We start from the raw sequence: 12,653 nt of genomic DNA on the forward strand, positions 1-12,653 counted from the left end.
TGATACCATACACAGGATGCAGTGAAATCTATCAGAATAATTACAGTCAAAGCTCCATCAAGTGTTAGGAAACTTATTTTTCGTTTCTGTGCTTTCTGGAACTACCAGAACACTATAGAAATAAGTGATTTAGGAACTCCTGACTACTTATTAGAGAGAAGCTGTCTGTGTAAACTGTCTGCCATGGCTTTGCAGATTTGAGCCACTGCTTTAACCTTTAGGTAGTTTTAGCTTCAAATTTCCCATTCTGTTTCAGTTGGCGTGTTATCTTCTGATGCATGCCTGCCTTGATACCATTTAAAGAAATATTGCTGTGAGTCTTCACAAATATTTGACCCATTTTAATAAATTCTCTGTGCTGCATGAGATTTTAGTTTGAGTGTAGATGAAATAAAGAGCAAATAAGCAAGGACAGAGGTTAGCATTTGGGAAGAAGGATCGTGAACATGTGACAATGGAGGGCTCCTGTATTTTTGTAGACAATGGCCTACTACGCATCCTTTGGCAAATGTTGTTACTTCAATGTGCCTCAGGGGCACAGGGAAACAGCAAGCTGGTGTTTGTGTGATAATAGCTACCAAATAAAAATGCCACAAATAAGATAGATAGTATTCCAATGTACGAATGCAGTTTATCTGTATTAGTCAAGTTTTTGTATTTAGTTTAAAAGGTGCTTAAATCACAGTCGAAATATTTACTCATTCAGGAAGAAAAAAATTAATTTTAGGGTGACATTCCCCTAAGGAAACAAAAGTTAAACTTTTAAAGAATAGCTTATTTTAAAAGGAAGGGTTATCTTCCAAATCAGATTTCAGAAAATGTCTTATTTGGCATCACTTGAGGTTTCTAAGTAGAGAACGGATTTATGTAGAAGATCCTCTGATTTCAGTCATGTTACAGGTCTTCCAAGTACACCATCACATACTAGGAAAGAACAATTTTCTGTAAGGAAAAAAACCACTGTATGACACAGTATGGCCATGTTCTGTAACAGGTAGGAGAAGATCATTTTAGTCTCTTCTAGCCTTAAAAGCTATAGACTCATGAGGTCACTGAGATTAAAAGAAAAAAGTGAAAAATATTGTGAGTCCTTTAATACATTTAATCATTACTGTATTGTGTTTTGTAAACAGCCTGCATTTAAAATCCTATCTCTCCAAGAACTTTTCAAGCACAGGTTTAATATTTGCCTCATAAAATATATATATACATGAGGTATATAAGAAAGATTTCTCAAGATTCCCTTAAGCTTATATTATTGTATGTACCCTCCCTTTGCTTCAGGATAAAAAAGTTTCTGAGTAAGACAGGACTTTTTCTCTCCACTATAGCTGCTGGTTGGATGGGATTCTCTTCTTACATTTACTTCAATGGTACTTTTGTTTATATTCTTTTCTTAATCAGAGGCCTAAGCTTTTTTTAATGTGCACTGAGGCAGAGAGCTGAAATGCCAGGCAGACAGACAGCCTATGTGTCAGGTAAGCAGTCAGTGAAAGTACTGATCAGTTAGTAGCCCTGATACTGTTTCTGCAGACATAAAACATGAAAAATCTTAATGCCAGATTCTTAAATTCAGTCTAGTTTCTTTTTTGCACAGGAAAAAATGGGGATCTGTAAAATAACCCTTAATATCTCTATGTGACCTTGGAAAGTTCTGAAGATCTTTGTTGCGCTGGGGCTGGAAAAAGTCTTTTGGAGATTTCAGTCAAATGGTTGCTTACAACTGAAGCAGTCCCAGAATGCTCTCAGTTACACGACATTACCCCGACGTTCTGAGGGTAGTTTGGGATATGGGAGCACAGAGCAGGTGGAAGCGGCACCTAAGGTGCTCAGCAGGCTCAGGTGGGTGCTGCAGTTCTGGGAGGTGGGGACAGGCACACATAGCAGCACGCTTCGTTTCCCTGTGGATGCTGAACTGTTCCCATTACATACAACTATTACCAAGCATCTTCTATTAGAATAAAAATGCTAAATTCAAAATATCAGGCAACATTGGCCAAAAAGTAAGACTGTCTTTGTAAACCAAAGCATCAAACTGTCATCTCAGTGGAAGTGGCTGTTGCAGATGATGTAGATGAAATCACTTAACTGGTAGAATCATTATTATGTCTTTTAAAAGCTATAGTAAATATTATTTCAGGTAACTAAGGGTTTAATAGAGTTTGGTACATGTGCAGGAGGTCTCCCATGCAGATTTAGGACTTTGCAAAGGCAGTGGAAGCTAATAAGAACTGCTAAATGTCATCAGTATGCTCTGCTTCTGACGTAAAAGGCAAGAACACATTTTCTGCATGTATGTGGGATGATCCAAGTGAAAAGCAGTAGTTATGGTTATCTCGCAAAAGGACTTTTGTAAATCAATAATGATAAATTACCTACTAACCTATTGGACATAATGATATTTGAGCACAATGTAAACAGATGACTGTGGTGTCATCTTCTGTGCAGGCTGTGAATTAATGTTCTGGTGGCTACAAAATAGTAAAAGAAATCTGGAATTTTTTTCTGATTTCAAAGAACCAGTTACTATTTCTTTCTTAAAATTACAGAGCTTTTATGTCTGCCTGTGAGAAGTCTGTCTCTGTCCAAAAGACTTGATCTTTTTGTCCAGGTGTTTAGAGTGATCACTGCTTGCTATTCTATTTTGTAGCATATTTAACTCCTTGGCCCATTGAATTTAGATAGCAATTGAAACAGGCTCAGCTTAGTCACATGGTGATAAGGGAGCCATCTGTTTAAAAAGTGGTCCAATAAATCTCATTTTCAGTTATTGACTTAAATTCCCTTTAACTTTAGCTCCTTTTGTTCTATTAACTTGCTTTATTAATGATTTTTATTTATTTTTTTCTCACATTACATGGAAATTAGGAAGCTTAGAGTCTGTAATTAAGCTGAAATTTGAAAAAGCCAGAAGCCTCATAATCATGGTACAGCTTGAGATGCAGGATTTCCAAAAACATCAAAGGCATTTAACATGCTAATAAATGCCTTTTTTCCCCAGAATAATCAGAAATCTTGGGAAAAAAATGAAATAAATGCAATTCTTATTTATTTTCCAAAATTAAACTTAACTTCATTTTTCAGGAATGGGAAACATTGCTACACTAAAATACTAAATTGCTACTAAATACTTAGCACATATGAAGTATTAGAGGGCATATTTATGAAACAGATATCACTTGTTTACACTTGAACACTGAGAAATATACTAAACCACAGACATGAAACTACACTGAGGGTGACAGAGCACTGGAACAGGTTGCCCAGAGAGGTTGTGCAGTCTCCTTCTCTGGAGATATTCAAAACCCGCCTGGATGCAATCCTGTGCAACATGCTCTAGGTGACCCTGCTTGAGCAGGGGGGTTGGACTTAGACGATCTCCAGAGGTCGCTTCCAACCTCAACTATTCTGTGATTCTGTGAGACACTGCATACTGAATCTTTCCTAGAGATTCTCCTTCCCTTCCTACCCCCCAATGAGTCCTGATATCTCAAACCTCCTATAAAGTGCTCAAGGAGCCTCCGTTCCCTCTGATTTCGATGGAGTTGCCAGGACTAAGCAATTTACAGTGTCAGTCACCAAACATATTCATTCCTGTTGCTGACTGCTGCAACCAGGAACTGCAATAAGTCAGGCTATAATATATTCTTCTAGTAAGCAGCACTGATTTTTATGACAAAGTGCTATGCACCACTGTAATCACTTGAAAACACAGTGAGGGAGGCAAAGACACCACTTCATTTTCTCCTCTCCCTTCTTCAGCAGCTGGGTGACACCACTTCTGCCATCCTCAAGCCATTCTGCAGCCAATTGCCCTTTAATCTTATGGCAACTTGCCCTATGCAAAATTCTCCTTTCCCCATGGTGGTGGGAGGTTATAGCCTCTGAGGAGTGCCAGAAGAGTGAGAAAGCCTCCTGGCTCCTTTTTACGAGAGTATATTGTTTATATTCACCTTTCTCCACTTTGTAGCTGAGCATAAATTTATATCCCTGCCTCATCAGATCACTTAGGGGACTGCAGTCACATGGTTCCCTGTCAGCCAGAGACCTTCTTAATCCTGTCTTCCCCTTGGGGGCAATAGATAATCTGCCTGCTACAAACACAACTAGAGCACTACTTACCCTGTTCCCTTTGCCCATAGCCTGCTAATATAGACATTTATACATGTGCACAGATTAATTTTCGCTTCTAAGTGAAACCTCTGAATGTAATGGCTAAATCCAAGTAAGGATTTAGGTGCTTTAAAATTGACTTCAGCAGAATGATCCCAGCTCCTGTGACTATTTTTTCCTCCAATGACTTTATGGATTTTACATTAATCTCTGAAGCAGGGCTTGCCCCTCCCAGCTGACCACCGTTAGCACAAGGCTGTAGACCTGTACTCGCTCCTCTTGGTGCCATGTTCTTGCCTTGCCGCCCACTGGCAGAGCATCCATGAGACTGCAAAGCATTTACGATGCAGCTGGCTGTGCAGGAGATACTTAAACCATTCTAGGCTGAGAAAGATACTGGACCAGATCCTCACACTCCGTGCAAGTGTACTAACCAGTATGTGGCAGTTCTGCCCGCATTGTGAAAGAAAACAGTGACCACCCTTCAGTAATTTAAAACTAGATGAAAACACCAACCTCAGGGGAGACTGTGGGCTCCACATCCTAACTAGAAGAAGAGGTGCCTGCAACCTGCATTCAGGCAATTGCATTTCAGCAAGCAAAAGCTTTTTAGCCACAAACTTGCTCATCTTTTTCTCCTGGCTCTGGCTGAATCAGATGCTGACTGTTAGATTTCATTTAAAGATACTTGTGCCCATGGACCAGAGACAGAGTCCAGGTACCAACTCAGGGCTCTGAAAGCTATTGTAAGGGAAGGTGTTAAAGAGCGCCTGGACTGATAAAGGAGTAAATGAGGCAGCCCAGGTGACAGCAGTCACTGTGCATGTGTAGAGCTGGCTCCTGAGCAGGTAACATCGGGCACGGAGCAGCTGCTGCACCCCCGAAGCGCTGGCGCTTCAGCGAGCGCAGCTCACGTGCTTTGGCACTAGCATGTCGCTACCCTCTCATGCTGTTCCTGTACAGGCTGGTGCATGTTTGAGAATTATCTGTAGTCATGTAATCGGATTTACATGAGGGAACCCTTATGGACCGAGCTTGATAGTACTCCCCCAAATACAAGCACCGATGGTGTATTCAGCTGTGCAGAAGAGCTGCATGGCCCCCACCATCGCTGACCAGCTGCAGGCTCCGGGCTCAACACAGTTCTCGCATGGCAAAATACTGTTTAACTTGCTAAAGTCTTGCAGGTAATTGTTATAAAATTAAAGAGCAAACATGGCATAACAACTGCCACAAGTTTGCCATTATTTGATTAACAAACTGCAGAGGTCTCTCCTGTGTTTTTCCACACAGTGTTTTTGTTCCTATTTAAAATTGGTTTTGTCACAAGTGACATATTTCAAACTACCTCACTTTTAGAAAATTCACCACTTTAGGCTCTGCATTCATTACTGTCATTTAACACATTGGGAGAAATGCAGAAACAATTGCTTCTTCCACAAACTTACTATGAAAAATCAAACGTGATGTTTTGACAGTAAACGTTGCTTAGCATGCAAGACTTCTGAAATCAGCCACTTAATATGCTAGAGTCAGTGGACAAACTACAAATAGATGCCTACTTTCTCAAAATGTTGAATAATTTAATTCACAAACACTCTTTCACAACTCTTAAAGAGAGAATAAAAATGAGTTTACATCCTTTGCAAGAAAAACGCTCCCTCTAAGATATGCAAAAAGGCCATCACTGAAGTAGCAACATTGAAGTGTGGCAGCTTCGTAGGAATACACAGGAATACCACAAACAGGAATATTCAACCCTAATATTTTTCGGGTGGAAATGCAGTTCCCTTAGAAGTTTCACACATGTAAATTCACACATACAGTATATGAATTTGTTTTTCTTGCTCACGTTAGAAGCAGATCCTGGAGCCCCTCATTGGAAACCGTGGATCTGGGACTTCAAGAAGATAGGAAAGGGCCAAGTCTGTTCCACTTTCTAGTTAGTGGGAGTTAGCAGGCTTTATGAAAATATATATTCTGTCAAGTAAAATTTATGTATAGAATATAATAGGTATAATGTCTTACTACTTTACCACTTTGCTGCAAGCCCCTGTATCCAGCTATGCATTGATTTTGTCATATATGCTGCCTGGCCATTTATTTTAATGAAGTAAACTTTTTATAAAGACACCAGTCTGGGTCATTGAGCTCAAATCATTCCTCAAGCAATTCAGTTCAGTAATATTAAAGAAAAGCTCAAAGGATTTTGAATCATGGCTAGACCTGGTTATCTTTTATTCATTATTCTGTACATTATCGATTGCATCTTTTGCTCATTTGTTCAAATGGAGTTCAACTGCATTTAGCAGCTGAAAGTTTGGACCATCTGATAATTGGTCTGGAGCTTCCAGGAGTTTACTTTTAGAGCCTTAATCACTGTGCACATTTGTTGGCTTTCAGAGAGCAGCCAACATCAAAAGGTTAGACATGTAATCTGCATTACCCAGCCCCGTGGTTTCTTCAGGCAGCAGTTGGTGCAGAGAGAGTGTGCAGGTATTGAGGACAACTGTTGACATTTGGAGCTTGTGTCATCAGCCAAGCTCTCTTTAGTGTCAAATATTTTTATATTTTGTAGTTGATTTACAGGGAATAAATTCTTGTCTCTCTCACCCTACCCAAAACATTGCCTTATTAAGGAATCAGCAGATCTGGGCATTTGAGAGTACTTCTAATAAATGCTTGTATTTTTACTCATGTTAGTAAATCAAGCACATGCTTTATTATCTGCTGATAGTTCTTTTCCTTTCAGCAGCCTCATGAAACACTTAACCCATTTTTGTGAGGACACCAGTCAGACAGTATCTCTCCAACTTACTTTAGTGTAATGCAATTTAATGCAGGCCATGCAGTCTGAGAGCGTACAAGGTTGAGCAGCAGCACTTTCTGTTCTGGTTAACACTGACAAGATGTTTTAAGGAATTGAAAATTTCTTACAATGTTTGTGCCTTTTTCTTGGAAAGGTAGTTTATTCCAGCTAAAGCCTCAAACACTTGCAACCCATAATTTCCATGCTTTATTTTGTAGTGAATGGAGTGGGGGGGGAAAAGAGGGTATAACGACAGTTACATTCAATAAAACTGCTGGTGGAAAGGCAAAAGCAGTTTAACACAATGCTATAGACTAGCATTGTTGTCTTTGCTGTCTAATTTACAGGAGACTGCTGAAATGCAGTTCCTAGTTCAGGGTAGTATCTTCGTCTATCAATACGACTTTCCTTCATGCATGGGGTAATTTGGCAAAGTTATTTTCTTGCAGATCATTTTTGGTGAGAATTTCAAAAATACTAAAGCTCTGTTGATATCTTTCTCAAGAGTCTTTTTGTATGAACAGGGTTCAGCAGCCTCTTTTAATTCCAGAGGCTTATCCTGTCATAATCAGGTTTTCTGTACGTAGAACTTGGCATGTAATTTTTATTAAGGGATATGTTAGCCAAGAAACATAAAAAGAGAGTACTAAGGTACACCTATCTTCTCTTCTCTAGTGAGCTCACTGAATGTCTCTCAAATATTGGAAAAAGGAGATTAATGATAGTCTTTCTTTTCTAATCTCCAAGGAGAAAAAGCTGAATTTGTTTATAGGACTGTTTGCTTATGAACAAAGACGTATTGGGGGAAAGACTAGGTCAAAAATGGATTTTTTTCCAATTTGTTTCTGAATAATTAACTTCCCAATCCTTTTTTTTCTCTCTTTGCAAGCGTCCTGTAGCTCACTGTCAATGTTTTTTGTCCTACGCTGATTAAGCGCTCTCATGTGCTGAGGAGTTTTCTTGGCCCTATGGAAGAATTGCTGCTCTGGGGTGTCATGTCCTTGAGGAAGGAAAACAATCTCTAGAGACCAGAGCCAGAAAGAGCTCAGATCCCCTGTTACGGGTACAGAGAGGTGTAAGACAGATGGAGGTGTTATAGTCTAGATAGAAACCCTACTTGCATTTGATTCCTGAATCTTTGCTTTCTAGGTGAGTTTCTTTGACTAGGCAGGCAGACTCTTTAATGATTCACTGGTCTCTCATTAAAAAATATTTGAAAGTCTTGATGTTACATTAGCCAGTATAAACAATATTATTACATTCTTCATACTGCCACTCTCTCCTTCTCCCCTGACGCATCTTAATCCTATTTAGGTCCAGAGTCGTGAGATTCAGGAATATACCCATATATATTGTGGAGTGCTGAGATACTGTGAGTGCCTTTTGTGCTTTAAGTTAGGTTCTGGCATAATATAAAAATCAAATGATAGTATCAGCTCCCAACTCCTTCTTTCAAGCGTTGGGTAAATGCATTCTCTCGTATTTCATGTGCAGTTATCATCAATTTATGATTAGGCTCAGCTACTTCACTACAGGATTCTGTACACTTTTCCACCTGGCATATGGACCTCCGTGGAATCACATTATTAATCCCACAAAGCAGAGTTACAGGCATCTCAGAAGTCTGAATATAAGAGTCACACTACACTGCTCATGGTTTATAACTCGCAGAATAATGCTGAATTCAAAATTTTAATAGTAATATTACAAACTGTCTTGAGTCCTCTAAATAATTTACAGCTTCAGGGAATTACAATTTGGTTTTGCTTCCTGCTGCTAGGGTGTCTCTCACTAATTCTACTACAAACTAAATCAGATCCTCTGAATTACTTAAATGATACTGTCTTAATTTTCTCCTAAACCAAGTAGATAACATTATCTTTCCCTCTCTAAGGTATTTCATTAATACATTACCCTAGTATTTTCTAGAATAGACCCTATTCTATACTACTATGTTAACAGAAGTTGTTGGATTCACTTACAGTAGGGACTTTAAGGATAGTATAAAAATAATGTGGAAGTCTAGATGTTACACACTGAAGTCTTAAATTTGGCAAAAATTCCAGTTCAAACCTATGCCCTTGTAAGGAAAGTTGTTCTTCAGAATTTTCTGTAAGTCATTTAGGCACTTGTCGACTTGTTAAGCCCATTAATCAAGCAGGGAAGCTAGCACTACTCTTCTCACAATTTCCAGCACTCACGCTTGGGTGAACCCTGAGCAATGAATCAGTTGTGCTCTGATGATGAAAAGCATTTTTAAGCATTATGCTGCATTTTGAGGTCTTTGAATTAAATATGCTGTAATACTCAAATATATTGGCAGTAAAAGAGCTACATACCGTATGTATACGGTAGCCAACTTTGGACAGGAGGGAAAGATACTGTGCACTATCACACCATAATCTAAACCTTGCTTCCCAGGCACACCTTATGGAATCAGGCTATAACTGCAGGCCGTTTCAGCTTGCTGTCTATCTGTTTGCAGGAATTGTTTTTAGCACATTATACCGAAAAAAAAAATCCTATTTCCAGCATATGCATTTGTACTCACATGGGACCATGTTCTGCCATTGTTATTAACTGGATGCTGAATGGTATCTTACTTTTCCAAATAGAGATATTACTCAACAGGAGCAAGGGAATTTTAATGCGACCCACAGTTAGCCCGTGGAAAATAGGAATCGTTCCTTGTCATCTCTCAGCAATTTTGACTTCAGTGAAACACACAGGGTTTTACATATGTGACTTCTATTCTCTGTATAGGAAGAATCTTTGCTACAATCCAATAATTGTGCTGCTCTGCTAGTAGAGCTGTGAAAACATGGCTGTATTTGTAGGTTTTTAAACAAACATTTTCTCTGACCCACCCCTGGGTCTGCTTTGAGTTTAGACTGGAAACCTTTCAAGCTCAAAACTAATGAGGGTTCATGTCCCTGGCACAAAGCAATTCTGTAGAAAGACACCGAGCTACCTCTAAATAAGAGCTATATGGTATTGTATTATGCCTTGTAGATATTCCTCACTCTGTGCCAATTTTTGCATGGCACCTGCATACTTCAGAGATGTGCATGTTATAATTGGGTTGGCAGTTAAAGAGATTCCCATGTTAGTGGGAAGGCAAGATAAGGTTTGCTACAAGTATGTGCCAACTAGACATCCTCTGTTTAAATCTTCCTTCACAGTAAGGCAGTGGGCTAGGTCCATTCCAAAAATAATCCCTCAGGTCTCACTACCAATGGACAGAGAGGCAGAGGATAAATCTTAATTTGCCAAGTCCTTTCTAAAAATCAGTCATATACTAACCCCAGTGAGCAGCTTTTGCTGCGGTTGGAGATAAAGTTATTAAGACACAGACATGAAAAAATATCCTGACATGTGCCCGGGGCTGCACTAAAAAGTTCATGTACAACAGCAGGGCTCAGTTACATGCTCGATTAGTGTGAATAGCCTGAAAATGTGGCATTTCCAGCAATCCGGCATGCAAGTTAGGTGCACCACACAGACTTCTGCGCACTGCTGTTTTGCAAATCAGGCGCTACAAGCCCAGAAGCAAATTAGGAAAACAACTGAGGCAAGGGGCCGCCTGGATGCCTTCTTGTGAAACTCCTCTGTCGGGAAACAGGCTCTGTGCCAGCTTTGCCTTTTCTGTGATGTTTTCCTTTCAGGTTTGGGTCCACTGTCTACCTCTGCTTCTTTTGAAGATTTTTTCCTTTGAACACTGCGTTCTTGCTTCACAGGGAAGCAGAGCCATGGGAGCACCAGCAAAAAAAGCATTTGTAGCTCCAGCATCCAGAGCTCATTTCCTCAGGGCTCCTCACGCTTACTCAAACCTCTCTCAGCCCGAGTCGCTGCTGGGAGCAGTGGGCTTGCCAGTTCCCAGCTTCTTCCAGCATTAGAGGTATTATTAGGGCATCACCTGCTTTTGCAAGAGAAGGGAATTACTTGGAAACCTATGGTAGCAATTGGAAGCTAATTTCCTTAGAAAGACGAGAGGCTTTTTTTTCTTAAAGAAACAGGATCACAGCTTGGTAATGCCTAAGAAACCTCTGCAATGCTTGCTGAGCTAGTCGAAATGTATTGGACTAAATTAAATTCTCGGCAGGTGGTGGCAGAAACTTGAATCTAGAGTATTGATCAGTGAAGGAGCATGGCTGTTGAAACCAGTGTGGTGCCATACAGCCACGGTTCAGAGTCTACCTTTGCCCATACGTTTCAAACAGCAGACCCTCCTGTAGCTCCAGGCAGTGCTCAGCAGCGGCAGTGCTTGTGCGTGAAGCCCTGCCCAGGGCTCTCTCTCCAAGCCAAGGCCAGTCCCCAGTTTTCCCTTTTTCCGGGGAAGTCTGGTGCTTGCAAGCTAGCCCAGGTGGGAGAGGCACCTTCTGCCATCTGCTTTCCTGTGGCAGCGGCTGTCCGCTAAGTGGGCGCGTTTTCTGGGAACTGATATTAACGTACTCAAGTGCCTGCGTACTTAAATGCATCACTTTTAACTCCTGAAACTCACCTCTCAGCAGCCGTCTAACCCCAGAGGCAGCTGGGCTGCAGTAGCAAGAACAGTAACTCGAAACAGGTTCTTGTTAGAGGACTGGCAGGCAGAAGAGACGTGTTCGCTTTACAGAAGCTGGTAGCGCGTTTGTGTGGCGCTCCTTCCACAGACCTTTTTACCAACACACCACAAGGGCTGGACGCAGCATGGCAATCCCAGCTTGTGGCACTTACTGCAGGGGAGAAAAAGAAAGAGTTCAAAAACATTTATTTGGGTCAGTCGGATACATTTTGATTTCCTCTTTTTACCTTAAAGATAAGTATTAATACATGATAATAAAGACAGAGACTGACAAGTGGTTACTGAAGGCTTGGCTTGCTGTCCGTTTGAATAAACTACTAATGGGCTGTTCCTGGGCCAGTTTGCATGGCAGCTGAGACTTGGTAAACGGTTGCATTACTGAAATGGGCTCCTATTTAAAAAGAAAGGTACCTCGAAACAAAAAGTCAAATATTCTATTCAAATTTAAAACGTTGTCAAAATGGACCTTTTTTTTTGTAGGACTGTTAGGTCTAACCTAGTCAGCTTTTTCAGCAGAGAAACAGAATGCTGGGAAGTATTGAACAGCTCTTTTTAAATTTAGATAGCGAAGGGGTGAGTGCGGTGCAGAGCCTGACTGTCCTGGGCTTTCTGGTGAACACGCGCAGACGGCTGGAAGAAGCTGGGGGGTGCAAGGGTGACAACGTGCTCCCTGGGGCCCCCGGGAGTGGAGGCAGCAAGGCTTTTTTAAAGAAGTGTCAACCCCTTGAAGGGCAAAGCTAGTGAACCCCCCCAGTTTTGCCATATACGGCATGCATCTATAGAAACACCCACTGGTTTATCTCCCTGAGCGAGGGCAGGGCTTCACATGGAAAGGTGCTAAGCTCTGTGACTGATCTTAGTTTCGATAAACAGAGCACTCTCTTATTCCGCAGCACATTTCTCCATTCGTTGCTGTATGCATTTTCAGGCATAAAAACATGCATGCTTTCAGCCATTATGGCTTTTTTTTTTGTTTAAAAAGCTGAATATTGAGAATGAAGTCTGTATAGGTGAGGCAGTGCGGTTAGCAATGTGGCCTAGGCTCTAAGACTAAAGTTGCTGCTAACTTCCCCGTACAACAGAAATCTGGAAATTTGGAAGTGAGGTACATAGGCAGTTAAGGAGTATTACTTTTACAGTTTTACACACAGTTACAGAAGTGTGTTT

Source organism: Apteryx mantelli, chromosome 1 (assembly GCF_036417845.1).
Source record: "Apteryx mantelli isolate bAptMan1 chromosome 1, bAptMan1.hap1, whole genome shotgun sequence".
NCBI classification, from domain to species: domain Eukaryota; kingdom Metazoa; phylum Chordata; class Aves; order Apterygiformes; family Apterygidae; genus Apteryx; species Apteryx mantelli.